The sequence below is a fragment of the Phocoena sinus genome, chromosome 4, assembly GCF_008692025.1.
Source record: "Phocoena sinus isolate mPhoSin1 chromosome 4, mPhoSin1.pri, whole genome shotgun sequence".
Taxonomy (NCBI): domain Eukaryota; kingdom Metazoa; phylum Chordata; class Mammalia; order Artiodactyla; family Phocoenidae; genus Phocoena; species Phocoena sinus.
In genome coordinates this window covers 61590064-61617953 of record NC_045766.1, presented here as the reverse complement: position 1 = coordinate 61617953, position 27890 = coordinate 61590064, and the positions used below count along the sequence as shown (strand labels likewise).

The 27890-nt window shown below is 42.9% G+C and overlaps 1 pseudogene; it reads left to right on the top strand.

Annotated features, from left to right (window-relative positions):
* Positions 1-5733: 5733 nt before the first annotated feature.
* On the top strand, positions 5734-6223 carry LOC116753488 (annotated as a pseudogene).
* The last annotated feature ends 21667 nt before the right edge of the window (positions 6224-27890 follow it).

Genomic DNA, 27890 nt, shown 5'->3' with positions numbered 1-27890 from the left:
TTACATTTTCTATTTCTTCCTGGTTCAGTCTCGGAAGGTTGTGCTTTTCTCAGAATTTGTCCATTTCTTCCAGGTTGTCCATTTTATTGGCATATAGTTGCTTGTGATAATCTCTCATGATCCTTTGTATTTCAGCAGTGTCAGTTGTTACTTCTCCTTTTTCATTTCTCATTCTATTGATTTGAGTCTTCTCCCTTTTTTTTCTTGATGAGTCTGGCTAATGGTTTATCAATTTTGTTTATCTTCTCAAAGAACTAGCTTTTAGTTTTATTGATCTTTGCTATCGTTTCCTTCATTTCTTTTTCATTTAGTTCTGATCTGATCTTTATGATTTCTTTCCTTCTGCTAACTTTGGGATTTTTTGTTCTTCTTTCTCTAATTGCTTTAGGTGTAAGGTTAGGTTGTTTATTTGAGATGTTTCTTGTTGCTCGAGGTAGGATTGTATTGCTATATACTTCCCTCTTAGATCTGCTTTTGCTGCGTCCCACGGGTTTTGGGTCATTGCGTTTTCATTGTCATTTGTTTCTAGGTATTTTTTGATTTCTTCAGTGATCTCTTGGTTATTAATTAGTGTATTGTTTAGCCTCCATATGTTTGTATTTTTTACAGGTTTTTTCCCTGTAATTGATATCTAGTCTCATAGCATTGTGGTCAGAAAAGATACTTGATATGATTTCAATTTTCTTAAATTTATCAAGGCTTGATTTGTGACCCAAGATATGATCTATCCTGGAGAATGTTCCATGAGCACTTGAGAAGAACGTGTATTCTTTTGTTTTTGGATGGAATGTCCTACAAATATCAATTAAGTCCATCTTGTTTAATGTATCATTTAAAGCTTGTGTTTCCTTATTTATTTTCATTTTGGATGCTCTGTCTATTGGTGAAAGTGTGGTGTTGAAGCCCCCTACTATGATTGTGTTACCGTCTATTTCCCCTTTTATGGCTGTTAGCATTTGCCTTTTGTATTAAGGTGCTCATATGTTGGGTGCATAAATATTTACAATTGTTATATCTTCTTCTTGGATTGATCCCTTGATCATTATGTAGTGTCTTTCTTTGTCTCTTGTAATAGTCTTTGTTTTAAAGTCTATTTTGTCTGATATGAGAATTGCTACTCCAGCTTTCTTTTGATTTACATTTTCATGGAATATCTTTTTCCATCCCCTCACTTTCGGTCTGTATGTGTCCTTAGGTATGAAGTGGGTCTCTTGTAGACAGCACATATACGGGTCTTGTTTTTGTATCCATTCAGCCAGTCTATGTTTTTTGGTTGGAGCATTTAATCCATTTACATTTAAGTTAATTATCAATATGTATATTCCTATTACAATTTTCTTAATTGTTTTGGGTTTGTTATTGTAGGTCTTTACCTTCTCTTGTGTTTCCTGCCTAGAGAAGTTCCTTTAGCATTTGTTGTAAAGCTGGTTTGGTGGTGCTCTATTCTCTTAGCCTTTGCTTGTCTGTGAAGGTTTTAAATTCTCCGTCAAATCTGAATGAGATCCTTGCTGGATAGAGCAATCTTGGTTGTAGGTTTTTTCCTTTCATCACTTTAAATATGTCATGCTACTCCCTTCTGGCTTGCACAGTTTCTGCCGAAAGATCAGCTGTTAACTTTATGGTGATTCCCTTTTATGTTATTTGTTGCTTTCCCTTGCTGCTTTTAATATTTTTTTTGTACTTAATTTTTGATAGTTTGATTAATATGTGTCTTGGAGTGTTTCTCCTTGGATTTATCCTGTATGGGACTCTCTGTGCTTCCTGGACTTGATTAACTATTTCCTTTCCCATATTAGGGAAGTCTTCAATTATAATCTCTTCAGATATTTTCTCAGTCCCTTTCTTTTTCTCTTCTTCTTCTGGAACCCCTATAATTCAAATGTTGGTGCGTTTAATGTTGTCCCAGAGGTCTCTGAGACTGTCCTCAGTTCTTTTCATTCTTCTTCTTTATTCTGCTCTGCAGTAGTTATTTCCACTATTTTATCTTCCAGGTCACTTATCCATTCTTTTTCCTCAGTTATTGTGCTATTGATTCTTTCTAGATAATTTTAAATTTCATTTATTGTGTTGTTCATCATTGTTTGTTTGCTCTTTAGTTCTTGTTTAACATTTCTTGTATTTTCTCCATTCTATTTCCAAGATTTTGGATCATCTTTACTATCATTACTCTGAATTCTTTTTCAGGTAGACTGCCTATTTCCTCTTCATTTGTTTGGTCTGGTGGGTTTTTACCTTGCTCCTTCATCTGCTGTGTGTTTCTCTGTCTTCTCATTTTGCTTAACTTACTGTGTATGGGGTCTCCTTTTCACAGGCTGCAGGTTCATAGTTCCTGTTGTTTTTGGTGTCTGCCCCCAGTGGCTAAGGTTGGTTCAGTGGGTTGTGTAGGAAGGGACTAGTGCCTGTGTTCTGGTGGATGAGGCTGGATTTTGTCCTTCTGGTGGGCAGGTCCACATCCGGTGGTGTGTTTTGGGGTGTCTGTGGTCTTATTATGATTTTAGGCAGCCTCTCTGCTAATGGGTGGGGTTGTGTTCCTGTATTGCTAGTTGTTTGGCATAGGGTGTCCAGCACTGTAGCTTGCTGGTCGTTGAGTGGAGCTGGGTCTTAGCATTGAGATGGAGATCTCTGGGAGAGCTTTTGCCGTTTGATATTACATGGAGCTGGGAGGTCTCTGGTGGACCAATGTCCTGAACTTGGCTCTCCCACCTCAGAGGCACAGGCCTGACACCTGGCCAGAGCACCAAGACCCTGTCATCCACACGGCTCTAAAATCAGCAACAAGACAAGGATGCCCACTCTTGCCCTTCTATTTAACATAGTATTGGAAGTCCTCACAGAATTTATTGGATACAGTGAAAGCAGTGCTCAGAGGGAAATTTGTGGTTGTAAACACCTTGGATGAGCTCAACCGTAGACTGGTCACAGCTGAGGAAAGAGTCAGTGAGCTTGAATACACGTCAGAATTTCCCAAACTGTAGAGGACGGATGGTAACAACTTTTCTCCCATTTTCAAAGAAAAACTCTTGATCCTTCCTTTCCTTCCAGCAACCATCCCATTTCTCTGCTCCCCTTCATAAAAAGCCACTTGAAAGTATTACTTGTACTCATTGTCTCGAATTCTCTATTGCATCCACTTCAGTCAGGCTTATGCCTCTATCACACTAAGAACGTCTCTGAACAAGGTCATCAGTGACTTCTGTGTTGCAAAATCCAATAATCGGTCCTCAGTCCTCATCTTACTTGACCTATCAACACACCTTGCACAGTTCATTGCCTCTTCCTCCTGGAAATACTCTCTAGCAAGACACCACACTCTGGGTTTTCCTCCTTCCTCACTGGCTGTTCTTTCTCAGCCTACTGGTTCTTCAATTTGTACTTCTTTACTTTGGAGTACTCCAGGGCACTCCTTCACTTCTTCCCCTACACTAACTCCTTTAGCAATCTCGTCTAATGTTATGATGTTAAATATCTTTTTTAAAAACATTCAACATTTTTAAAAATTGAAATATAGTTGATTTACAATATTGTGTTAGTTTCAGGTAACATGTTAGTCTCATGTCCAACAGGCACATGAAAAGATGCTCAACATTGCTAATAGTTAGTCTGAGGCAAATCAAAACCACAATGAGATAACACCTTACATTGGTCAGAATGGCCATCATCAAAATGTCTATAGCTAATAAATGCTGAAGAGGATGTGGGGAAAAGGGAACCCTCCTACACACTGTTGGTGGGAATGTATATTGGTGAAGCCACTATGGAAAACAGTATGGAGGTTCCTTAAAAAACTTAAAATAGAGCTACTTTATGGTCCAACAATTCCACTCCTGGACATATATCCAGAAAAGACGAAAACTCTAATTCAAAAAGATACATGCACCCCGACGATCATAGCAGCACTATTTACAATTGCCAAGATATGGAACAACCTAAGTGTCCACTGACAAATGAACGGATAAAGAATATGTGGTACTGTATGGCACACAAACATGTAAAGACAGGGAAATATGTTCAGTATAGCACATAACTACTTTTTTATTTTAGTTTATCTTTAATTTTTATTGGTGTATAGTTGATTTACAGTGTTGTGCTAGTTTAAGGTGTAGAGTAAAGTGAATCAGTTATACATACACATATTTCCACTCTTTTTTAGATTCTTTTCCTATATAGGCCATTACAGAGTATTGAGTAGAGTTTCCAGTGCTATACAGTAAGTCCTTATTAGTTATCTGTTTTATATATAGTAGGGTGTATATGTCAATCCCAATCTCCCAGTTTATCCCTCATCCCACCCTAGTAACCATAAGTTTGTTTTCTACATCTGTGACTCTATTTCTGCACATAACTACATTTTTGTTAAGGTAAAGACATTTTCAACATTACATTATGCAGGATGTGGAGTTTCAGCTCCAGGGATAGGTGCAGGGTCTTCAGTTCTAGCCTCCCCCGTGAGTTCTGCTGTTAACTGCAGGTAGACGCTCCTTCAGTCCTCAGGCCCAACCACATCCGGTTGCCATCTGGGCCAGGAGCAATGGTCAGGATCACATCTACCTCCTGGTGGTTCTTATAATCATAGAACAACCATCTTCTTTCCTTTCCTAATGGGGATGCTTTTCTTTTAAACATTTAAAACTTTAACAGAAGAGATTTCTAATTAAAAATAGCAGACTAAACATCTCTGTTTATTTCCATTCCCTCCCACATCCTCGCTAAAATTAAAGTGAAGGACTAAAACATGGATAAACCTACAGCCGCAAGAGAATGAAAGGAGGTCCATCAGCTGATAAGAGATTTTGACAAAATTCTAGAAGACAGGAAGCAAAAGAAGGAGTGACAAGTAAAGTAGCAGAATAAAGGAAACTGCAGATTAGAATACTGGCAGAGAGAAAAAACACAGAAAAGAGATTTTTAGCCCTACAGAATGTCAGAGAAGTTCAGTTCTCTAAGGAATCAAGTAGAGTAGAACAGCGGAGGGCAAGTAGGGTTGAAAACAAGGAGGCTAATTAAAATCTATATAAAATAGAAACAATCCCCCCATTCTCCCCTTCCTCCAGTTCCCCTGTGGTCAAACCAGATATCCATCCTTTAGGGAGGAGAATAGAGTTTCTTTCCCTACAGAAATGAGTAGCCCAGAGAATAGAACTGCACATTATGGCATTAGAGGATCCCCAGCATAATGGCCAGCTCCTGTACAATCACTCCAAAGCAAAGCCCACCCCCAACTCAACACACACACAAGGCTCCTGATATCCTTTTTGTGCCATGCTCTTAAATAGGAGCAGTCAGTCAAGAATCACTATAAATTTGAGGAAGCCTTCCAAAATAAATAAAATCAAGATTTTAAAAAATGACTCAACTGAGTTCCCATGGGATACTGATAGTTTCTTACATCCACAACTCTTCACACAACCACCAAAACCCATACAAACTAACAAGGAGAGCAACTCAAATCACATATAATCTATATCTATACCATAACTACAAGACAGAGATTCCACAAACTTTAATTTACATGTAAGAGGCAAATTAAACATATGATATCAGCAAAGCTGGCTCCAGAGCTCTAACTGGAAAGTCAGGTGAAGACTGCAGGGAAGAAGGATGGGTTCAGGGGAATCCTAGCAGTGGAAGAACATGAATAAAATTCACCACTTCAAAAAAAGAGGGTCTCATCTTGAGTAGAGGAATGCTAAGAATCCTTCTTCAGCTCCAGCCCTGGATGCAGCAGCCATCGTGATGTTGATGCCCAAGAAGGACCTGCTTGTCATTTATGAACTCCTTTTAACGGAGGAGGTGATGGTGGCCAAAAAGTATGTCCACATGCCTAAACACCCTGAGCTGGCAGACAAGAATGTTCCCAGTCTTCACGTCATGAAGGCCATACTGTCTTACATCACCAGGCTAAAGGAAGGAAGAGTTTGCCTGGAGACATTTCTACTGGTACCTTACCAGCAAGGGTATCCAGTATTTCTGTGATTGCCTCCATCTGCCCCCTGGGACGGGCCTGCCACCCTGCACTGCAGCTGTCCTGAGACTGGTCACAGCCCAAAGTTCTGGAGGGAGAACAACCTGCAAGACTCACACAAGGGGAAGCTGACAGAAAAGCCTACAGACCAAGCATTGTGCTCTCTGGTGCCAAAAGGAGAGCTAAGGCCAGGTTGGGTCAGCAACTGAATTCCAATTTAAAGGTGTGTTTGGCCGTGGATGTGGTCAGCCACCTCAGTAAATCTGGAAGAGATTGTTTAGTGTTGAATAAACCTGTAGAAAGGAAGGAAGGAAGGGAGTGAGGGCAGGAGGGAGACTGAGATTAGGTCTGCCACCTGGCAGGCCAGAGCACTGGCCACTGAGGAATCTAGGAGAGGCTCAAAAACGCACAGAACCAAAAATAACTGTCTTGGAAAGCCTCCACTCCTAGGGAGAGGAAGGCTGCTTAGAAGGGGGAAGCACTACTTGGAGACTGGGAAATGGTGGAAAGCAGAAGTCCTACAGAAACAAAAGAAAATTGCAGCATCAGAAGACACACTAATCTCTCTCTCAGAAAAGCACAATCTATTAAAGAAATTTCACTACACTTATCAATAAAAGAAGGCATTCCTGAACTAAGAATCTTAGTAAACCACCCAAGCCCTTTACCTCTCCCCACAAAGAAAACCTGTTATTAGCAGGCCAGGAAAATTCAACACACTTTTAAATAAACAAATGACAGGCAGCATCTATACCAAGCCACTTTGAGAAGAAAACAATAAGTGAGAGTCTAATATGTTCAGCTGATGAATTTATTCCCCTCCAAAACAATGAAGAAATGGATGAAAATCATGACACAATATCCAACACAAATTAAATATTATTAAACAGACACTTGAAGATATGAAACACCAAAATTCAAATTTTCTGGATAGAAATGGACAAAAACCAAGATGTGAAATGAGTTAATCAAACTCAGGAAAGAGATAGAAGAAAAAGTCAAATAGAAATATATACAGAGAAGCAAGAAGAACTACAATACTGCAGCCTGTGGAACTAAAACCACATTCACAGGAAGATAGACGAGATGAAAAGGCAGAGGGCTATGTACCAGATGAAGGAACAAGATGAAACCCCAGAAAAACAACTAAATGAAGTGGAGATAAGCAACCTTCCACAAAAAGAATTCAGAATAATGATAGTGAAGATGATACAGGACCTCAGAAAAAGAATGGAGGCAAAGATCAAGAGGTTGCAAGAAATGTTTAACAAAGACCTAGAAGAATTAAAGAACAAACAAACAGAGATGAACAATACAATAACTGAAATGAAAAATACACTAGAAGGAATAAATAGCAGAATAACTGAGGCAGAAGAATGGATAATGACCTGGAAGACAGAATGGTGGGATTCACTGCTACAGAACAGAATAAAGAAAAAAGAATGAAAGGAAATAAAGACAGGGCTTCCCTGGTGGTGCAGTGGTTGAGAGTCCGCCTGCCAATGCAGGGGACACGGGTTCATGCCCCGGTCCGGGAAGATTTCACGTGCCGTGGAGCAGCTGGGCCCATGAGCCATGGCCGCTGAGCCTGCGCATCTGGAGCCTGTGCTCCACAACGGGAGAGGCCACAGCAGTGAGAGGCCCGCATACCACAAAAAAAAAAAGAAAAGAAAAGAAAGAAAAAAAGACTAAGACATCTCTGGGACAACATTAAACACAACAACATTCACATTATAGGGGTCCCAGAAGGAGAAGAGAGAGAGAAAGGACCCGAGAAAATATTTGAAGACAGTATAGTCAAAAACTTCCCTAGCATTGGAAAGGAAACAGCCACCCAATTCCAGGAAGCACAGAGAGTCCCATACAGGATAAACCCAAGGAGAAAACACCGAGACACATAGTAATCAAATTTGCCAAAATTAAAGACAAAGAAAAATTATCAAAAGCAGCAAGGGAAAAATGACAAATAACATACAAGGGAACTCCCATAAGGTTAACAGCTGATTTCTCAGCAGAAACTCTACAAGCCAGAAGAGAGTGGCATGACATATTTAAAGTGATGAAAGGGAAGAAGCTACAACCAAGATTACTCCACCCGGCAAGGATCTCATTCAGATTCGATGGAGAAATCAAAAGCTTTACAGACAAGCAAAAGCTAAGAGAGTTCAGCACCACCAAACCAGCTCTACAACAAATGCTAAAGGAACTTCTCTACATGGGAAACACAAGAGAACAAAAGGACCTACAAAAACAAACCTAAAACAATTAAGAAAATGATAATAGCAGCATACATATCAATAATTACCTTAAATGTGAATGGATTAAATGCTCCTATCAAGAGACACAGGCTCGCTGAATGGATACAAAAACAAGACCCATATGTATACTATCTACAAGAGACCCACTTCAGACCTAGGGACACATACAGACTGAAAGTGAGGGGATGGAAAAAGATATTCCATGCAAATGGAAATCAAACAAAAGCTGGAGTAGCAATTCTCATATCAGATAAAATAGACTTTAAAATAAAGAATGTTACAAGAGACAAGGAAGGACACTACACAATGATGAAGGGGTCAATCCAAGAAGAAGATATAACAATTATAATTATATATGCACCCAAAATAGGAGCACCTCAATACCTAAGGCAACTGCTAACAGCTATAAAAGAGGAAATCAAGAGTAACACAATAATAGTAGGGGACTTTAACACCTAACTGACACCAATGGACAGCTCATGCAAACAGAAAATTAATAAGGAAACACAAGCTTCAAATGACACAATAGACCAGACATATTTAATTGATATCTATAGGACATTCCATCCAAAAAGAGCAGATTACACTTTCTTCTCAGTGCGCATGGAACATTCTCCAGGAAAGATCACACCTTGGGTCACAAATCAAGCCTCAAAAAATTTAAGAATATTGAAATCATATCAAGCATCTTTTCTGACCATAATGCTGTGAGATTAGAAATCAATTAAAGGGGAAAAAACGTAAAAAATACAAACACATGGAGACTAAAAACTGCATTACTAAATAACCAAGAGATCACTGAAGAAAGCAAAGAGGAAATCAAAAAATACCTAGAGACAAATGACAATGAAAACATGATGATCCAAAACCTATGGGGTGCAGCAAAAGCAGTTCTAAGAGGGAAGTTTGTAGCAATACAATCCTACCTCAAGAAACAACAAACATCTCAAATAAACTATCTAATCTTACACCTAGAGGAACTAGAGAAAGAAGAACAAACAAAACCCAAAGTTAGTAGAAGGAAAGAAATCATAAAGATCAGAGCAGAAATAAATGAAATTGAAACAAAGAAAACAATAGCAAAGATCAATAAAACTAAAAGCTGGTTCTTTGAGAAGATAAACAAAATTGATAAACCATTAGCCAGACTCATCAAGAAAAAGAGGGAGAGGACTCAAATCAATAAAATTAGAAATGAAAAAAGAGAAGTTACAACAGACACCGCAGAAATACAAAACATCCTAAGAGACTACTACAAGCAGCTCTATGCCAATAAAATGGACAACCTGGAAGAAATGGACAAATTCTTAGAAAGGTATAGCCTCCCAAGACTGAACCAGGAAGAAATAGATAATATGAACAGACCAATCACAAGTAATGAAATTGAAACTGTGATTAAAAATCTTCCAACAAACAAAAGTCCAGGACCAGATGGCTTCACAGGTGAATTCTATCAAACATTTAGAGAAGAGCTAACACCCATCCTTCTCAAACTCTTCCAAAAAATGGCAGAGGAAGGAACACTCCCAAACTCATTCTACGAGGCCACCATCACCCTGATACCAAAACCAGATAAAGATACTACAAAAAAATAAAATTACACACCAATATCACTGATGAATATAGATGCAAAAATCCTCAACAAAATACTAGCAAACAGAATCCAACAACACCTTAAAAGGATCATACACCATGATCAAGTGGGATTTACCCCAGGGATGCAAGGATTCTTCAATATGCACAAATCAATCAATGTGATACATCATATTAACAAACTGAAGAAGAAAAACCATATGATCATCTCAACAGATGCAGAAAAAGCTTTTGACAAAATTCAACACCTATTTATGATAAAAAAAATCTCCAGAAAGTGGGCATAGAGGGAAACTACCTCAACATAATAAAGGCCATATATGACAAACCCACAGCAAACATCATTCTCAAGGGTGAAAAACTGAATGCATTTTCTCTAAGATCAGGAACAAGACAAGGATGTCCATTCTCACCACTATTATGCAACAGAGTATTGGAAGTCCTAGCCACGGCAATCAGAGAAGAAAAAGAAATACGAGGAATACAAATTGGAAAAGAAGAAGTAAAATTATCACTGTTTCCAGATGACATGACACTATACATAGAAAATCCTAAAGATGCTACCAAAAAACTACTAGAGCTAATCAATGAATTTGGTAAAGTTGCAGGATACAAAATTAATGCACAGAAATCTCCTGCATTCCTATACACTAATGATGAAAAATCTGACAAAGAAATTAAGGAAACACTCCCATTTACCATTGCAACAAAAAGAATAAAATACCTAGGAATAAACCTACCTTGGGAGACAAAAGACCTGTATGCAGAAAACTATAAGACACTGATGAAAGAAGTCAAAGATGACACAAACAGATTGAGAGATATACCATGTTCTGGGACTGGAAGAATCAATACTGTGAAAATGACTCTACTGCCCAAAGCAATCTACAGATTTAATGCAATCCCTATCAAATTACCAATGGCATTTTTTACAGAACTAGAACAAAAAATCTTAAAATTTTTTTGGAGACACAAAAGACCCCAAATAGCCAAAGCAATCTTGAGGGAGAAAACGGAGCTGGAGGAATCAGAGTCCCTGACTTCAGACAAAGCTACAGTAATCAAGACAATATGGTACTGGCACAAAAACAGAAATATAGATCAATTGAATAGGATAGAAAGCCGAGAGATAAACCCACACACCTATGGTCAACTAATCTATGACAAAGGAGGCAAGAATATACAATGGAGAAAAGACTGTCTCTTCAATAAGTGGTGCTGGGAAAACTGGACAGCTACATGTAAAAGAATGAAATTAGAACACTCCCTAACACCATACACAAAAATAAACTCAAAATGGATTCAAGACCTAAATGTAAGACCGGACACTATAAAACTCTTAGAGGAAAACATAGGAAGAACCCTCTTTCACACATATCACAGCAAGATCTTTTCTGATCCACCTCCTAGAGTAATGGAAATAAAAACAAAAATAAAGAAATGGAACCTAATGAAACTTAAAAGTTTTTGCACAGCAAAGGAAAGTATAAACAAGATGAAAAGACAGCCCTCAGAATGGAAGAAAATATTTGCAAACAAATCAACAGACAAAGGGTTAATCTCCAAGATATATAAACAGCTCATGCAGCTCAATATTATAAAAGCAAACAACCCAATCAAAAAATGGGCAGAAGACCTAAATAGACATTTCTCCAAAGAAGACATACAGATGGCCAAGAGGCACATGAAAAGCTGCTCAACATCACTAATTATTAGAGAAATGCAAATCAAAACTACAATGACGTATCACCTCACACCAGTTAGAATGGGCATCATCAGAAAATCTACCAACAACAAATGCTGGAGAGGGTGTGGAGAAAAGGGAACCCTCTTGAACTGTTGGTGGGAATGTAAATTGATACAGCCACTATGGAGAACAGTATGGAGGTTACTTAAAAACCTAAAAAGAGAACTACCATATGACCCAGCAATCCCACTACTGGGCATATACCCAGAGAAAATCATAATTCAAAAAGACACATGCACCCCAATGTTCATTGCAGCACTGTTTACAATAGCCAGGTCAGGGAAGCAACCTAAATGTCCATCGACAGACGAATGGATAAAGAAGATGTGGTACATATATACAATAGAATATTAGTCAGCCATAAAAAGGAACGAAATTGGGTGATTTGTTGAGACGTGGATGGATCTAGAGACTGTCATACCGAGTGAAGTAAGTCAGAACGAGAAAAACAAATATCGTATATTAACGCATATATGTGGAACCTAGAAAAATGGTACAGATGAACCAGTTTGCAGGGCAGAAATTGAGACACAGATGTAGAGAACAAACGTATGGACACCAAGGACAGAAAATGGTGGGGGTGGTGGTGGTGGTATGATGAATTGGGAGACTGGGATTGACATGTATACACTGATGTGTATAAAATGGATAACTAATGAGAACCCGCTGTAAAAAAAAATTTTTTTTAAAGAAAAAGAAAAATATCAACTCAATATGTTATACACCTGAAGGTAATATAATGTTATAAGTCAATTATATCTCAATAAAATCTTTAAATTTTTTTAATTAAAAGATTTCAGAAGTAAAGATTAAATCACAAAATGCCCAAAGTGGATGAAAATTCAACTGAAAATATAATAAGAGATATAGCCAAGAGAAAAATAAATAAATAAGGAGGTGAAATGATCAAAGAAAAGATGATAGCTATAGAGAATAGGCAAAAAAGATTTATATACATATAATTGGAGTTGCTGAAAAAGCGAAACAGAACAAGGGAATGAAACTAATATTTAAAACTATAATCCAATAGTGATTGTAGTAATGATTATACAACTATATATGACTTGTCAAAACTCATCAAATTACACACTTCAAATTGATGAATTTTATTTTATATAAGTTATACCACCATAAAGTAGATTATAAATTAAATAAATATGAAGTGTTTAACCCCAAAGAAATATAATCCCAGAAAACTTTCTGAAAGTAAAAATGTCCTAAATCTACATGTTGAATGCACCTATGTACATAGGAAAATTGACCAGAATAGTCAACTCTGAGATATATCAGAGGAACACAATTTTAAAGGTAAAGAAAAAAATCCTCTTGGCAAATTTTCCAAATCAAATACAAAGTAAAGAAAATCAAGTTGTCATCCTATTGGATAATCATTAGTGCAAAACTAAAAAAATAGTGAAAGTATAACTGACAATTTGACCAAAAAAAAGGGAATTATAGAAAATATTTTATTAATCTAAAAGAACCAAAAAGGAAGAAAAAAGGGAACATAAAACAGATGGGTTCATCAAATTTACCAGTGCTGAAAGAAGAAATTAAAAGTTCAAGAAGGGTGGTGTCTTTAAAAACTGTATTTGGCATTTAACATTTTCCAACAGTTCTGGTTATGACAGAGTAACTAGCACTGGACTAGCCCTCCTGCCATAAATAATTACAAAACTAGACAAAATGTATAAAGAAACTTTTTTTAGATATTGGGACAACAGGTAGTACAGAACCGTGATCCTTAAGAGAAGAAACGCCCATATGAGCTCCACCATAACCTGGCTTTCTTCCTGGAGACAGTTTCTAGACCACAGTACAAAGAGGTAGAGCCCAAGCAGAGAACAGTGGGCTCATTGGGCTGAAGAGGCAGAAATTAGATTTTAGGGCTGTTGAAACAGCTGGAATTTGTGAGGCAGCGTACTGAAAAGGAGAGAGCTGTAAGAGAAGGAGATTCAGAAATCTGCATAGGGGGTCCCCTCAGGTGGTTGACTGAATACTCAGCTGAGCATAGAGAGATGAGAGTCTGCAAAGCCTTGCAAAGAACGGCTATTGAGAAGTTGGGAGCCGCACAGAGATTTCAGCGGTCTCACAGGACTGGGAGACATAGCAGTTCCAACCAGTCAGAGTGGCTGAACAATGGTGCAGTTCAATTGAGGCCTCAGAAAGGCCACATCTTAGGAGTAGAGCTAGTCTAGCACTTAAGTAAGGAATACTTTAAACCAGTCCTAACAATGCTTAAAACAAGCCTTGAAGAAAAAAATCAAATTGATTCACCAGTAAATCGATTGCCTACTAAAATGAACCTCAACAAACTTTAAAGCCACATAATTCCCACAGCGTAGAATGTACAATGTACACATGACAATCGAAAATCAATGGACAGGTGAAGTAGTAGTAAAATGTGATTCAAAATCAAGGAAAAAAGTTAAGAGAAACAAACTCAACATGATAGGAGATGTTGGAATTAACAGACACAGACTTTTAAAAAGCCATTATAAAAATGTTTAAGGGGGCTTCCCTGGTGGCACAGTGGTTGAGAATCTGCCTGCCAATGCAGGGGACACAGGTTCAAGCCCTGGTCTGGGAAGATCCCACATGCCACTCAGCAACTAGGCCCATGAGCCACAACTACTGAGCCTGCGCGTCTGGAGCCTGTGCTCTGCAACAAGAGAGGCCGCGACAGTGAGAGGCCTGCGCACCACGATGAAGAGTGGCCCCCACTCGCTGCAACTAGAGAAAGCCCTCACACAGAAATGAAGACCCAACACAGCCAAAAGTAAATAAATACATAAATAAAATACAACAAAACTTGTAAAAAAATGTTTAAGGATTTAAAGGGAAAAACCGAACATAATGAGTGAACAATTGGGGAAATTCAGTAGGTAAAGGGAAACTATTAAAAAGCATCAAATGGAAATTCTAGAATTGAAGAATACAATATCAGAAATAAAAAATTTGCCAAATGCGTTGAGGGCAGATTAGACACTGCAGGAAAAAAAAGATCAGTGAACTTGAAGGCAAGTCAATAGACCTGTCCAAAGTGAATCACAGGAGAAAAAAAAATGCAAAAATTGACCAGAGCCTTAGTGACCTGTAGGACAATATTAGGTAGTCTAACACATGTAATTGAAGTCCCAGGAGAGGTGAGATATTATAGCATGCAAAAATATATTTGAAAAAATAATGGCTGAAATATTTCAAACATCTCAGATATTATGAGAAAATATCACCCCACAGATCCAAGAAGCTCAAATGCTAAAAACCAAAGATAAACAGAAAAATCTTAAAGGCAGAGAAAAATGAAAAAAAAATTAAACAATGATAAAACATTGACTTAGAAATAACGCAAACCAGAAGACAATGGAACGACATCTTTAAAATACTGAAGGGGAAAAAACTGCTAACCTATAACTACAATTCATGCAGTGAAAATATCCTCCAACAGTAAAGGCAACCAATAAAAGGAACCAGAACTCCTTGGAGAAATAACTGATTCCAGGACTAGGACATGGAAAGTACAATATGAACCTGGGACATCTTATAGAGCCAGGAAGTACTGATCAATGTGGAGGGAATGGTTAAGTTTGAAAATCATCATTCTGCAATCATCATAGTAAAAAAATTGGCTCAGGAAAATAGGTGCTAAATCTATAGGGAAGTTGATAAGGAGCAGGATATTTACAAGGTCTTAAAATTTCTCTACAAAGATGGCTTATTAATTGCAAGGAAAAAACAAGTTGATAAAGCAGACAACAACTTGACTGGGTAATCCAAATCAACATCACCAGCGATGGGCAAGTGAGCATGTGTGCCTTTAAATGTGATGTCCTGAAAAGAACACAATGTCACATGTATATTATTAGTACCCAGGATGTGTAAGCTAAATCTAATCACAAGGAAACAAGGAGATGCAATCTTAAGTGCATAAAATTACCTAGGGAGTGTACTTGCCAAAAATGTTTAACCTGTTTAACATAATCAGAAAAATGCAGAGTGCAGAACATTCCATAAGATGGCTAGCCCAAGCTCTTCAAAAAGTCAGTACCATGAAAGCTACCCAAAAAATTTGTAAGGGAGAACTGTTCTAAGTTAAAAGAGAATAAAGAAACGTAATAACTAATTGTAATATGTGACTCTTGACCCAATCCTGGATCTAAAAAAAAAAAAATGCTATTAAAGTAAGTTTGGGCACAAATGGTAGAATTTAAATATGAACTGGATATCAGAAGATATTATTCAATTAGTGTTAGACGTTTGGAGTGTGGTAATGATCTTGAGGTATGTCGGAAAATGTCCTTATTCTTAAAAGAAATATATGCTGAAGTATTTAGGACTAAAATGTCATGATGGCTACAATTATTTTCAAATGATTCAGAAAAACAAAAAACTAGAAATAGAAAGCAAATGTGGCAAAATGTTAATGATTGATGGTTAGGGAAAGGATCTATGAGCATTCAGTGCACTATTCTTTCAACTTATATGTAAGTTGAACATTTTTTAAATAAAAAGTTAAAAGAAAAATAAAACAGGAAAAATGACCTTGGAGAAAACAAGGCTAACTCAGGGAACAAGAGAAAATATACATACAGGGACTTCCCTGGTGGCACAGTGGTTAAGAATCCATCTGCCAGTGCAGGCGACACGGGTTAGATCCCTGGTCCAGGAAGATCCCACATGCCGCGGAGCAACTAGGCCCATGCGCCACAACTAATAAGCCCACATGCTGCAACTACTGAAGCCCGCGGGCCTAGAGCCCATGCTCCATAATAAGAGAAGCCACTGAAATGAGAAGCCCATGCAGCGCAATGAAGAGTAGCCCCTACTTGCCACAAGTAGAGAAAGGCTGCGCGCAACAACAAAGACCAAACACAGCCAAAAGAAAAAAGAAACACACACACACACACACACACACACACACACAGACATATACAGTATCCTCAGGGAAACTTGAGACACTATTACAAGCATAAAAAAGAACAAGCTACTCTCAAACCAGAAAATTCCGTTAACAAGACAACACTCTTAGAAATTAAAAATTTGATCATTAAAAAAAATTCCAATAGAAGGACCAGTAGATCAGAAATAGATGTAAAAAACAACAAAATAAGAAGTGTGAGAGAAAAGATAAGAGCTATAGAGGATCAGTCCAGGATTCCAACATCTGACTAATAAAAGCCCTAGAAACTGGAAATAGAAACATGGTGGGGGGGAGTATTTTCAAAAAATAAAACAAGAAAATTTCCTAGAGCCGAAGAACATTTGACTTCTATCCAAGATCCCAGAACAATGAATGAAAAATAACTCCACGGAGTCATACTTACATCATTTTTGTGGAAGTTCAAGATGCTGGGGATACAGAGATGGTTAAAAGATTCCAAAGATATAAACAAACACACTGACATGTCACCTACAAAGAACCAAATGTCAAGCAAGGTTCTGAACATTTTGACCAGATAGCTTGATGCTCACAGCCACTGACAGAGTGCACCTCATACCAAAAGGTCTCCCTGGGAAAGGTCCCTATACTTTGTCCAACAGCACTGTTACTGGCATATCTTTCTTTTTCATAAGAAACTGAATCACTAGAGAGCAGGAATACCAACTTATTCATCTTTATATCCCTGTCTCTTCTTTATTTCTAAAGTCCTGCAAAATATATACAAAGTTCTTTTGAATAAGCTATAGTCAGTCTCTGTCTCTCTGTCCTTATCTCATCGTTTCCTTCCCTCCCATTTTCTGTCCCCTTTTTCTCTGATCCCTTGTTCATCCTGGAAACACTGATCAAGACCTAGTGTGCTGGGTCAGGGGCTATCAAGTGAACAAAGACCATTAGTGGTTTCCAGGAGCTCATAGCTGTGAGGAGACAGACCCCATGCAGCACATGGCCCTCCTGGGAGCCTGGACGTCTTCCTCCCCAAATTACAGCACAGAATCCAGATGTACCTACACAATAGGTAAATGTTTCTTATTCTTAAACTTGAGTTAAACACAGATTGAATTTTCTATTTTTCTAATTTAAACATTTAGCTAAGTTTTAACTTATGGAATTTTGTAAAAGGTCAGGGGCTCCTTAGGGAAGAAAATGTTCCTCCTTCACATCATCCAGGGAGAATCCATACATTCCTTCCGTCTTTGTAGCCCCTCCCCCTGTGAGTTGTTCCTTGAAACAGGAGGCCACAAGATGCAGACGAGGCCTCATCGGCAGAACTGGGCCTGATGATGACAGTGTGAGTGGCCCAGGGACTCTGAGGGCCTTGGAAGGGGGACTGGGAGAGCGAGGCTCTTCGCAAACAGTTCCCAGAGGAGCATCTCCCCCTAGTGGCCACAAGTGGGAGCTGCAGTGCTCTCAGCCAAAGAAATGCCAACACAGTGTAGGGCTTTCCACACACATCCTCCACCCCATCCCACCCCACCCCTACCCCACAGACGCTGGACCCCCTTTTCAGAGTCTGGCCTGTGTAAAAGACACAGGCCACCTGGATCTCCGTTTATACAATCTCCCTGGCTCCTGGGTGGAACTTACAGGTGTGCTGGACTTTCTTTGTCTGTGCCAGACAGAGCCCCTGCCCGCCCAGGCCTGTTCTGTGAGGGCAGCTGCTTCCCGTCGCACCCCTCTGGGCATCAGAACCTTGATAGCGAAGCTTAGCTTCAGCACTCTTCCCTAGCACAAGTTCCTTCTAAGGCCAGGGGAGAGGCCTTAGCAAAATGTTCATATGGACACATATTTAGGCAAAACCTACAAAAGTAAGATATTTTTGGTATTATTTTTCCAAAAGAGGGTCCCACAAACTTTTTAAGCTTTCAACCACACGAAGTCTATACATATCTGACCCTAATGGTTGCATAGGGGCCACTTGGTATAGAGCTCTCTGAATAGTTCTTCCACTCAAATGTCCAGTCCCCAATCCCACTTCACCCCCTGGAGGCCGCAAAGGACTTTGACAGAGCAGTCTGTGCAGGGGTCGAGAACATGGGTTTACAGGTCAGACAGATGTAGGTCTACCTCCCACTTCTGTCCCCAGGCATGCTACTTGATTGTGCCTCTCTTTCTTCATCTGAAAAACAGGGATAATAATTGTACAACCTCTTTGGGCCGCCGTGAGTACAGAATCAGAGAATGCACAGAAAGACTTCTGTTTGATGCCTGACCAGTAGGAGGCTCCAGGAATAGTGGTTACGGGAAGGTCCATAAATAGAGACCTACGCTGGGAATAAATATATATACCCCTAACTTCAATTCAACTCTCTATGTTAAATTGGACCAAGTAAAACTGCCAGTATTTCACTGTGTTTTGACCTACAAAAATGGCAGTTTCACGTGATTTCCCCTAATAGAACATATGATGACAATAATTACATAGGGTGGCCGGGGTGTGGCTATTGGTAGGGACCCCCAGTCCCTCATGGTGTATCTGTGCTTTGCCTGGAGAGGCTGAAAGAGGCATTTTGATTCCTTGCTCTCTTCTCCCTCCAGGAGCCCCGCTCTGTAGCCATAAAGACCTCTGATATAAAATAAGTCCTGAGGTGTAATGTACAGCATGGTGACTATAGTTAATAACACTGTCTTGTATATTTAAAAGTTGCTAAGAGAGTAGATCTTCAAAGTTCTCATCACAAGAAAACAGTTTTTGTAACTGTGTGGTGATGGATGTTAACTAAACTTATTCTGGTGATCATTTTGCAATACATACAGATATTGAATCATTATGTTGTACACCTGAAACTGATATAATTTTACATATCAATTATACTGCAATAAAAACACTTATTTAGAAAGTTCTCATCAGCCAGACCACAGAGGGTCCCCCTGCCCCCAGCACTCTATGAAACGCTGTCTCCTGCTGTCGGTCCCTCCGTGGCACCAGCTGCTCTCTGGACCACAGCTCCTGTTTGGGAGGTGCTGGGACTCTCCCGGCCTCTTCCTATCCCAGTCCTTGGCACCTAATCCAGAATCTCTCTTTCCTCACCCGACCCTCAGGAGAGCAGGGGAAAGTCTGGTGGGGAGGGAACCAGGCCCAGATGGAGTCCGCACTGCAGAGGCCCCACCTGGTGGCCAACCTCCTCTAGCCTAAAGCTGTCCCTGAGAATCACAATCTCACAAAAGTACCCTCTGGCTGTTCTTATTTAACTAGTTCCACCTCAAGTGGCCACTGTGCCATTGGAGTTCTCTGAGAAGCAGAGGCTGACCGAGCTGGGAGGAACCAAGGTCCACCAGGGTGAACGCAATGAAAGAAGGGGGAGGAAGAAGGATGGGGTGGACAGCCATGGCGACGCAGGCATGTCAGTTTCCACCAGCCCCACGGGAGCTCTGGAACAAAGATGTCCAAGGTTTCCTGTCCAGAGTCCCTCACTGGGCAGGAATAGCCAGGCCCTATGCCATGGTCACACTCACATTGGCTGGGCTCAGCTCAAAAACTGAAACTGACCTTGAATGTGGACCCAGGTGCCGAGGCTGTAAGCTCACCTCAATCCTCGAAGCTTCTCGAAGGAGAGAAGCGGGCAGTGCCGTTCTGTGCCTGCCACAGTGCATGCCTTGCGCTGCGTGGACCTGCTTTTCCACACACATGGGGCAGACTCTGGGGGCCTGTCTTCTTTCAGGAAACTCTACAAGAGGGAAGTTAGGGGGATGAAATAGAGACCCCATTCACTGCAGGTGGTCTTGGGGCCACAGCTTGTACCCATCGCCTCCCTCCTCTACCATGCATTCTAAATTCCTCTTGCCCTCAGCTACCACCTCTGCTGTCTCAGTGGTTTACCTGCGGTATGACCCAAGCCCTGGTTCTTGAGGAGTCTGAGCTTCTGGAAACAAGGAAATGCACCATTCAGATCCTCCTTCAAGAAAGATGTGCTGACCAGCTGGGAGGAGTGTGATTGCTGACCATCTCCAGCTGCTCATTTCATCGCGTGGGCCCCAGCCCATAACTGAGCAGGGGGGCGGCACAGGGCCTAGCTTTGGACCAGTCTTTGCTCTGGAGCTGCCCCACTGGGCGGCAGTTTATCATATTGCATTTCATCTGACGGCCCCCCCCCTGCTCAATACTGCCCTCTTTCCTGTCACAGCTGTTACCCTCCAATGAAACCCCTGCACCTAACTCTGCATGCCTAACTCTGTCTCAACAACTGCTTCCTGGAGAGCCCAACCTGTAACACTTGGTACCAGGACTGGTCCAAGAAAGCATCCACCATGGAAGGGGCACCATGCAAACAAAATGACTCAGGCAGCTTTTATCGGTGGCAACCCCATTGCCAGCACGATGGACACATGAACAACAGTAACATGATGGCAGAGACAGAGGCTATGCAAGGGCCCAACAGCACAGATTCACGCTTAACAAGGACAATCTAGCTGCTGCTTGCTTCTGAATGTCCAGTTGGCCAGCACACAGACCAGTGCTAAGCCCCGTGTGTGCTCTTCCATGAAGAGGACCAACCAGCCACATGGTAGCACGTTGACTACCTCGGGTCCCTTCTATCCTCAAAGGTCACAGTTCATTTTCACAGGGATAGGACATCTAGTCTAGGTGTAGGTTTGCCTTTCATGCCCATAAGGTCTCAGCCAGCACTAGTGGTTATGGAATGCCTGATTCACAGATGCTGAATCCTGTACAACACGCATCTGTTCTAAAACTGGTACCCAAGATTTATTTTCGTCGTGTATGGTGAGACATGCAGACGTGAAAATGATTGTCCATGAAGGAAGAAATTATACTGACAGATTTCTAGAAACAGGGGCCTTCCATGCCGTGCCACACAGGACCACCTAGGGAAGGACCAGTGTTGTTCAGGATGCAGAAGAGGGGCAGAGCGTAGCTTGAGCCTTTATCAGGGTTCTTGTGAGAAGGAATGGGCAAGGCAGGGCGGTACTCTGAGTCAGTTTAGGATTGGATAGTTTGAATGGCTTCCTTGGGCTCTGGGCTATAGAGTTGGACCCTAGTTAATAATTGGTACCTCACCCTGGGGTGATTTGGAACAAGGTATGTGAAAGTTTGATAAAAGAGCTAGTTGGAGATGAGCTCTGGGTTGGTCGGTTTGTATATCAAAAGCGCACTTGCTAGGAAGTTGTTTGCTATCTCTAGGAATTTGTGAGCCCTGGGAGGGGCAGTCTCTCCAACATCAAGGCCCCAAATGCCAGAGGATCAAGAATACAGGAAACGAGAAAATATAGTCAATACAACATCCAACCAGGGAATTCCCTTACAGCAATGGAAGCAAGGCATGATCACAGGATTCACTGGTGATATCACCTGCCACACCACTCAGAGGCAGAAGTTCAGGGATTCGGTGTCTTCCAGGGTATCCAACCAATGTGTCATGGTCCCACAGACCTGCCTTGAGTCAGGATTCAACCATCTTTGGAGCTATATTATACCACTCAGCCTCTCTGTCTATTAAATCCTGACCTTCAACTCCAGCTCTTTTTTCTTCACCCACTGTGTGAGATGAAGGATTCTTTGTAAGATACCAAAGAAACCCTCAGGCTCTCGCACTTGTTTTCAGTTGTTTGTTAATTGCCCTCAGCTTTTCATCATGTGTCTGTGGGTTATCGACCCAACTATTCATTCCCATCTATCCACGCATGTGTGTGCAGGCATGTGTGTACAATTACATACACACACATACCTTTTAAATGCCTGATCATCACACAGGCTAGTTCGTTATTCTCTACCTGCACATTTTCCCAAGTCACCACCAGTGAAATGTTTAACAGTGGGAATACCAGCCCGAGCTGGGGGCTGTCCTGGGATGTGGTCCTCATTGCCAGCTGGGTGATGGTGTGATCAGTCCCCAAACTCCATCTTACTGACTAATCTTTTGGACCACTCCTGAAAACAGATGCTGAGATGGAGTTAGGAGTCCAAAAGTTTTATTGGCGAGTAGGACTTGGGAAAAGAAAAAGGCAAAAGCTGGAGTGAGCAGGGAGAATTCTCCAGCTATGATGCAGACCTGCTGAGGTCTCTGCCTGCCCACCAGGGAGCTCCGGAGCACATGTCACCCGTTAGAGAATCCAGCGCTGGCGGAAAATGGCCGGGCCCTTATGACACCACCTTGTCGGGTTGCTAGTTGGAGGCCACCCTGAAAGGATGTGCCCTCAGCTGGAAAACTGAGGTTGACCCTGAAGGAGACTACAACTGAAGTTGTTAGCTCACCAAATGCTTGGCGGCTGGGCAGCGAGTCCTTTCTGGAAGAGGTATCTGAGAGGAGCATCTCCCAGCGCAGCAGAGATGATGACAAGACAGCCTGAGAACTGTTTTCGTGTGAGCCTGTGCAGAGTACAGTCAAGACATAGAGTTGCTTCTCTGGTTAATAAAGTGGTGTTGGGTAGAGGTGTACCACGAAGATAAGGTGGGAGGGGATATTGCAGAGAGAGGGAACCAAATGGTTAAAGACCAAGGCAATGCAGAGCGTGGGCATGTTCTAGAAAAATACAGAGAATCCAGAGAAGCTGAAGCATAATGTCGGCAGGTGGGGGAATGCAGGCACGAGCGATCGAAGGGGACAGGTCACACAGGACCTCGTTTGCCTGGCCACAGAACTCCAGCCTACAGCCGGCACAAGACACCTGAAGAATGTTCATCAGGAAAGTGACACGATCAGGTGTGAATACTCGTATTCTGGCAGCCGTGTGGAAAAGAGAAACCAGGAGGTAGAGAGGACATGGGCCAGCAGAGAGCCGAGGCAGGGTGGTCAGAGGAAAAGGAAAGTCTACCTCTGCAGGAGGAGGAACTGGCTGGACGTGGTAAGGGACTGACTGTGGGGCTGGATGAAGGGAGGAGACCAGGACGATGCCTTGGTTTCTGGCTTGGGCATCCAGTTGGCTGTTCCCCTACCCCCAAAAGAGACCGATCCACGTGCTTTTTCTTTCTCCCGCAATCTCCTCTTTCCCTTGACCTCTGGTCTCTTCTCCCCAGCCCAGGCCCCTCACAGCACTGGACATCACTTATCCTCTTGTCTACCTGATGCACATGTACAGGAGACAATACCAGCAGAGGCTACCAGGCATTTCCCAGTGGGCAGCTCACAGCCCCTGCCCAGGTCACCTCTCAGTCCCAAGCTCTGGGACTCTTTGTCCCATAGAAATGGGTGGTCCAATAGTTAAGCCCCCCCAACCCCCCACCCACCCCTGGCTGCCCAGACCTGCCGGTCTATTCTCCCCTTCTGCCCTGCCCCCCATCTCCCTGCTTCAGCCCCTGAGCCTACCCTTTCCTCTTGTATTTCCAACTCCAGGGCCCTCCACTTGCAATGTCTAAACCATCAAGACACGATTCAAATGCCACCTCCTCCTTGATTCCCCCATTTGCCCCAATCTCTACTGGCCTCGGTGTTGTCCTCTCCACCCCTATTGTGAGGTTCTACACACTTGTAGTTCTCCTTTGCTACATGTCAAGAACCCAAAGAAGTGTCTGTTCCAGGCAGGGCCTTACTCAGAGCAGGGGTAGGGGAGTGTCCAGGGAAGAAGCAACAAGGCAGAGCCAATACCCAGTGGCCAGGACAGAGGGCAGGGGATGGTGCAGAAAGACAGGCCGTGGCGTCTCAGGGCAGGAGGAACTGAGTGTCAGCGGCTCTGTCACCACCACTGTGCCTTGGCAGGGCAGCCCAGCCAGAGCTGTCAGGGCCCGCAGCTGCAGAATCAAGGCTCAGAAGCAGCGCCAGTGCAGGTGGTGCAGCAGAAAGCAACACGCAGAACCTCAGCCACAGCTCTTCCCTTATAGCCACTGAAAGACCTGGGGAAGGGCAAGCGCACAGGGGCTCCGGTAAGAGTGGAGAACTCGGCCATTGATGGTAGTGAGCCTGGGTTTGTATTCACTGGCTGGTGAAACCTGGGGTGTTCCACTTGGACTAATAATAACTGACAATAAGTATCATCTACTGTACTTCCAGGGCACCAAGTACTTCATTTGTATTCTTCTAACGGTGGGACAAAGGCTCAGAGCTTAGGAAGGGAGCAGAGTGCTGTGTTGTAGTGGTACCGCCCTGTCCTGGAGCCCTGCCATCAGGGAGGAGCCCGGCCACCTCTCAGCTACCTGAAAATGACGTGGGCCCACGTGGGGTCTGTGCCCTCCCCCTGTGTGGGTAACAGAGGAGGGGCCAGCAGGGCCTGTTCTGACAGTCGAGAGGTTGGGAGAGTCCCTCACGTGCCCCAGGCCCCCCCTCCTGAGCGGGCTGCTGGCCGAGGCCTGGGCACGTCCTCGGGACACCTGGCTCTGGCGCTGCTCTTCTATCGCAGTGGGCTCTACTGTACGGTGATGGTGTCCCGGGCCCTCTCGCGGAGCCAGGAGCTCCTCTTCCCCCCGCTCGCCGCCACGGACAAGCAAGGCCAGAGGTGGTGGCCGCGGGTATGTGCAGAGGGAACGGTGAAGATGGGCACCGGCGAGACGCTGATCTTGGGACAGTTCTTCTTCCCACCTGGAACCAGCTGTTTTCCCCTGATAGACTGGGAGGATCCTCGGCGGCCTTTCCAGCATCACAGTGCGTGGCAGCGTGCCACCATCTTCGGGTTCTTCCTGTCAGTGACCTGGTGGAGCTCACAAGCCAGGCGTGGCTGGCTCAGCAGAGCAGGAAGCTGGAGCGGGCGGCCACAGCCTTGGCCCTGGTTGTGAAGCTGCTGGAAACGGTGGCCCACATCGAGCACAGGAACGCCCTGGAGACCCGAGTGCACACCATGCTGACGCTGCCTGCCTTCCTGCTGGCCCTGGTGCTCATCGTCGAGGTCTGGGTCCCACTCTGGGTGCTCAAGGCCTGACTATGCTGGTGTCTGGCTCCTGGCTGCTGCAGGTGACCTCGATACTGTATGCCCCACTTTCTGGGTAGCCCTAGTGGGCAGACAGCCCCGCGGACCTCGCCTTTCTCACTACTTTGTTCTTCTGGCAGCTGGGCTTAGGGGCTGCTGTGCTGGCTGCTGTCTATGGCCTCTGCAGCCTCTGGCACTGTTGCTACTCCTCCTGGGTGGGACTTCCAGGGGCCAGATACCAGCCGTGCCCCACAGGTGACAGAAACAGAGAGCTTGAGACGCTCAGGGCAGGGGCTGTGCTACAGGATGGAGACATCTAATCTAAAGACCGTCCTCTCTCCCCAGCTGTGCTTTGTCTTGTTCCCATAAATAGCTCTGTGAGGATGCCCGCTAGGGGAGTGACACTGCAGTGTCCTGGGATCCACAGTGTAATTCCTATCTCAGGAGCCATGTTCCTTGTCCCCAGATAAACCTGCCAGCTATTACTGGGATGGTTTTTCTATGCTGTCAATCTATCAGCCTTCCTGTCTGTCTAGCTTACGCTGTGAGTATGGTTTCTAGGCCTCTCTGAGGGGATTAGAGGGCTTCTCCTCTGGCTGCTTCTGGAATGCAGGAGGAGGTATGGGAAGGGGAAACGGGAGGAGAAGAACATGAGTTGAATGGATAACCCAGTCTTCCCAGCCCCATTGCATTACTGATATCTGGCAGGAAAATCTCCCTTTTTTAAAAAACAATTTATTTATTTGGTTGTGCCGAGTCTTAGTTGAGGCTCACCGGCTCCTTAGTTGCGGCACCTGGGCTCCTTAGTTGTGGCATGTGAACGCTTATTTGCAGCATGCATGTGGGATCTAGTTCCCTGACCAGGGATCAAACCCAGGCCCCCTGCATTGGGAGCGCAGAGTCTTAACCACTGAGCCACCAGGGAAGTCTTGAGTCTCCCTTTCTTATTGTTCTTCTGAAAAATTAGATTGTCTATCCTTGACCTTTCCCAAAGTTGGGACACAGCTACTTTAAAAGTATGATAATAATAGGGACTTCCCTGGTGGTCCAGTGGTTAAAACTTCACCTTCCAATGCAGGGCATCCCACATGCCTCACAGCCAAAAAAAAAAAGACCAAAACATAAAGAGAAGCAAAAAAAAAATGGTCCACATCAAAAAAAAAATCTTAAAATAAATAAATAAAAATATGGTAATAATAAACACACAATTCAAGAAGATGAACCCCACAGGGGTGGGGGAGTGAAGGGGGCAACAGAATAAAATATGGTGGGAACACAGGGGTAGATGTAGGTTACTGAAAATGTTTTAGTTCTGAAAACTAGTAGCAGGTTCATGGGCATATCAATAAGTAAATAAAATGAAAGACCAATCATGGACCAACAATGAGAGTTTGTCATGATCCAAGGTCATAATTAATCCAGCCTGCACACCCAAGATCCATTTAAAGCTGTGGATGGGAGTAGGAACAGAGTTGGGTCTCTTGCGGGAGGTGGGGGGGAAGGCTGTGTGCATTTGTGCCTGAGGCTGGAGAGTTGAATGTAAGAGAAAGAGAGAAAGAAAGAGTCCATCATAGTGGCTCTCCTCCACATTTGTATATTGTGAGGATTTCAGATGCCTTCATTTTCGGTTCTTTTTGTTTCTGTTTTTCTATGTTAATTATAGGAGGATGGAGAACTTGTTTAAAAACAAAAGTGACTCTATTCCCTTCGGCCCTGAGGGGAAAGGGGGCAGGGCTGGCATAACCGGCAGCAGATTCTGGAGAGAGGAAGGGGGACCAAGGCATTTAGTGGAGGCCTGAGCTTAGAGAGAAAGGGATCTGTGAGGAGTTCAGCAGTAAGGCCGCTAAAGAAAAGTGGAAGATGGTGGGAACACCGAGGGAGAGGTAGGTTACTGAGACTGTTTCAGTTCTTAAAACTGGTGGTAGGCAGGGAAGAAGAACAAGAAGGGGCTTCCCTGGTGGTGCATGTGGTTAAGAATCCGCCTGCCAATGCAGGGGACACGGGTTCGAGCCCTGATCCGGAAGATCCACATGCCGCAGAGCAACTAAGGCCAAAAGGCTGCGCACCACAACTACTGAGCCTGCACGCCTAGGGCCCATGCTCCGCAACAAGGGAAGCCACCACAATGAGAAGCCCACGCACCACAACGAAGAGTAGCCCCTGCTACTCGCCACAACTAGAGAAAGCCTGCGCACAGCAACGAAGACCCAAGGCAGCCAAAAATAAGTAAATAGATTTAAAAAGAAGAAGAAACCATGTTCCTGAGCATAGAAAACAGGTTCTGGGAGCTGCGTGGCAAATGGTTAAGATAGAGAGAGAAGGGGAGCAAGGGAAGGAACGGGGAGAAGAAAGGGGCTGGCAGACCCATCCTGAAGGGGCAGCCTCCAGATGTTGGAGGACAAAAGATGCCTCATTCTTCCCCAGAAGCTTCAAGAGCTGGAACCAGACGAGCCCCATCTTATCTTCCCAGGGGAGCAGGGACCCCACTGAGGAGAGGGCAAGTGCCTAATTCAGGAGATCTAATTCAGGTGGACTAGATCTAATTTCAGGAACCCTGTTGGCAAATGTGCCTCTGCACCTGCTGACCAAAGATCCAAA